The following is a 3,830-nucleotide window of genomic DNA, read 5'->3' on the forward strand; positions in this document are numbered from 1 at the left end:
TTTTTTTTTTTTTTTTTTTTTTTTTTTTTGTCTGCTCAAACGGATACTCGTGCTCACCACCTCACGTGTATGCGTGTCCGTCTGTGCTTGTGTGTATGTGTGTGTGTGTCGGCCGCCTCGCGTCGCGTCGCGTAGCATAGCGATGGGCACGAGAGAGACCTCTCTTGTTTTCTCTCTCTTTCGGCGCAAAAAAAGAAAAAAAAAAAAGAAAGAAAAATGAAAAAGGAATCTCAAATGGCTTGGAACGTCGGCGGCTGTGTCGAAACGTGATGGCATGCAGCGAAATATACGACATGGTATCCCTGCAGCTCTCTATACCAACGATCTATACCAACATTGTCCTCTGTATCGTTACTCGGTTCAGCGGTTGATGCAGCTTCTACCACTACTTGGGAAGTTTCAACGGTTTCAGGACAGCTTCTCCACCGGACGGGCAAACCCATTCGAGACTCCGTGAGCAGAGTGAAAGATCCGACGCGTCCTTTGTTCATCGAAATGTCATCATTGAATCGTACTATCATCGATAGCCCATCGCTAGGCGCGTGTACACCTGCGTGTACGTGTGTATGCGTCAGTTTACAGATGTATGTGCGTGTGTGTGTGTGTGTGTGTGTGTGTATGAAATCGTACACAATATCAATTAACGTGCACAAGAACAATACTGCCACGAGATTGCGTGCAGGGCGGGTTCGTGCAGAGCCGCACGGAGCATTAACAGTGTGACAGACCTGGCTTTAACAGACACAACTTTAGCCCCAACGGCCATGTTCTCTTTACAGTAGATCGGCCCATACACTATGTGGTCCCATACGGGCGGATTATTCGCACGGTCCACAACGTCAATCTGTACCTCCACCATTCGCGACAAGGGCGGGAAGCCCTTGTCTTGGGCCATCGCTTCCAGCTTGTACATCTCACGCTACACCGGACCGCGTGTCACATAACAAACGGGAACAAAAAACAAATATGGCGTTAGTGTCAGTCGTAGCGACTCGCTTCAGTGATAATTTTTTTTTTTTTTATTTCTATTTTTATTTTTTTATTTTTTCTCGGGTCTCGGGAGGAGCACGCTCTGGCACGCGCGTGTCTATGTGTGTGTGTGCGCGCGTTCTCGCTCTCTCTCCCTCTTACGCGGTGGTCTCTGTCTCTGTCGTCTCTGTTTTATTGTTTTTTTTTTTTTTTTGCTTTTCTCTCTCTCTCTCTCTCCCGCGTTCTTTCAAATCTCTGCGGCCCCACACAGATGTGCGTCGTGCGCCATATTTTCGTGGCCGGCGTGTCCTTGGCGTAGGCCTTGCGTCCTGCTCTCCTGCATCCGCCCGATCATCATCATCTCTCTCCCCCTAGATTCTCCGTCCGCCTGCCGCCGGGTGGCCATGACAATCGTCTCACTCTCTCTCTCTCTCCCCCCCCCCCACTCCTCTCTCTCGCCGCCGACAAACGAAGGCCACTGAGAGACAGGTGGCGTGGTCGCCTCACTGAGATTAGCCAGCCGCTCGTTACCGCTCTATTTTATTGATTACACTTATTAGCGCGAGATTACATTCTAAGCAAAGCGGGACTAGCGCCAGCAGGAAGCTGAGCGTGCCGACGGCAAACGGAGGGCACGTTGGTACCATGTTCCAGCTGATGCCCAGCTTCTGCACCTGCACCGTTTTCTGTATCTGCGTACACATCATCGTGAAGAAGAAGAAGAAGAAGAACAAAGAAGATGAAGAATAAGAAGAATAAGAAGAAGAACAACAACAAATAATTCGGCAAGCTCGTGTGTATTTCCTCTCGCTACGTCCTCTCGCCTACCCCTATATATATATGCATATATATTATATATATATATATATGTATGTGCGGATCGTCGCGCTAAGGACAATCCGCCATCCGGTTTTCCGAACTCGTACACATCTATAGGGGATGTTTTCCGCTAAAGTCGCCCGGGGCCGATTCCCATCGATCGGCTCGTTCGTCGGAAATTTTCTAGAACATCGATTTTCATTAAGCTCTCTCGCGCTTGCTCTCACGGCGGTCGTCGATTTCCCGAACGAGGACGCCGATTTTTTTGGGGAAAATCGGCCCCGGCGAGTTTGGTAACAATTAACGTAAATTAAGGGATAGATAGTAGTGGTAATAGTATAGCAATGGTAGTAGTAGTAGTAGTAGTAGTTTGTAGTAACAGTAAGTAGTAAGTAGGTAGGTAGTAGTAGTAGTAGTAGTAGTAGTAGGAGTGTCCGACCAATCAACGATCTACCGCGCCGCGCTTAACCATACATGCTTCCTCTCCCTGTTTCAAAGTACGTCATGTACGTACGGGAAAATAAATAGGTTGTACACACGATGGCAGACAGAGAACGAACATTGGCGACGGGGAAAATGAAAATAACATTGAACGAAGGTGACACAATCTGAAGTTCTACTCTGACAAAAAAAAAAAAAAGTGGAAGAAGTCGCGTATGTAGGTAACAGTAACGCGTGGCGCACGTACTGACGAAGAAAAAAAAGAATTGGACGAAATCTCGGGAGAGAGAGAGAGAGAGAGAGAGAGAAAGAGAGAAAGAGAGTGAGAAAGAGAGACGTGAAAAAGAAACTCTGGAGAAAATATATATAAAAAATCAAAAAAATAAAAAAAAAAGAAAAGAAAGAAAGAAACTAGCGGGAGTTTAGCACTGCATGGCACGGCACGGCATGTCACGTGTCTTGTCTCGGTCATGTCGTGGCATACAAACCTGGCTTTCACCGACGTCACTACAGTACCCACTGTGACATTTTCTTTGATGTGAATGGGGCCGTATACATTCGCATCCCACACAGGTGGTTTATTGTTTCTGTCTACGACGTCTAACTCAACGTCCACGTCTGCGTGCAACACTTGCGTCCCTCTGTCGGAGGCCCGTACTCGCAGGCGATAGCTGTCACGCTAGTGGCAAAACATTGGGCCGTCAACTCACAGGACATTTTTTTTTTTTTTTGGGATTGTTGTTGGCGAAATTTTGTTTTTTTTTTTTTTTTTTTTTTTTTTGGTTCATTTTCTGCGTTTACTTTTTTCCTTGCATTTTTTTTTTTTTTTTCTTTCAGCTGTTTTTGTTTCTTTGTCTGTTCTTTTTTTTTTTTTATACGTACACGTATGTATAATATGGCTTTTCAATTTAGGCGATTTACGAGAGATAAAGTCACTCGGTTCACGCGGCCGTCGAAGACGACCCGAAAGAAGGGTATCTCTTAATCGTAAAACGAAACGGAAGAGATAGAAGAAAGTGAAGGACCATGTAGTCTCGAGAGAATCCGTCTTTTTTACGTGTTTCGTTCCAGACCTCTTTTTTTTTTTCTCTTTTATCAAATAACCCGTTTTACAGAGTTATCCCTCCACGCGTCTGCCAATCTGCGCGACTCACCTGAAAATTTCTAGCATTATCGGATCAGTTCACAGGGTAACGCTGTGACGATCTCGCATTAATTTTCACGATTAGTCTCTAGGAAGGAATCTTATAAAAGGATACTTACCTAATCGCTGTCGCCACACAGGCGACGATTACTACAAGTGTCTGTAATTTTTTACTTTTCCGCAATTTTACGCTCTTTCGTTTACGCCCACAACTTTTTTCGAATGTTCGCTCTTTAGTAGTTACTTTGACGAACAGTGAAACTCGAGAATTCGAAACTACACACGTGCCGGTAACGTTCTTTCTCTTTTCTTTCTAAATTTGTTGATCAATCAACGAGTGACTGAATAAATTCTCGCGATTCTCAGAAATTTTCCTCTGTAGATCGAGAATACAATACATATAATTCTGTTGATTGATTTAGAAAAGAAAAAAAAAAAAAAAAAAAAAAAAAAAAAA

The 3,830-nt window shown here is 44.6% G+C and overlaps 1 long non-coding RNA gene across 1 annotated transcript; it reads right to left on the minus strand.

Annotated features, from left to right (window-relative positions):
* Positions 1 to 30: 30 nt before the first annotated feature.
* On the minus strand, positions 31 to 3,811 carry LOC122538489. The gene is made up of 2 exons (XR_006308858.1): positions 2,718 to 3,811; positions 31 to 1,661 (listed from the first exon to the last, which is right to left on the minus strand). It is a non-coding gene; the product is annotated as an uncharacterized LOC122538489 (long non-coding RNA).
* Positions 3,812 to 3,830: the final 19 nt, after the last annotated feature.

Source organism: Frieseomelitta varia, unplaced genomic scaffold (assembly GCF_011392965.1).
Source record: "Frieseomelitta varia isolate USP_RPSP 00005682 unplaced genomic scaffold, Fvar_1.2 scaffold_1640, whole genome shotgun sequence".
Taxonomy (NCBI): domain Eukaryota; kingdom Metazoa; phylum Arthropoda; class Insecta; order Hymenoptera; family Apidae; genus Frieseomelitta; species Frieseomelitta varia.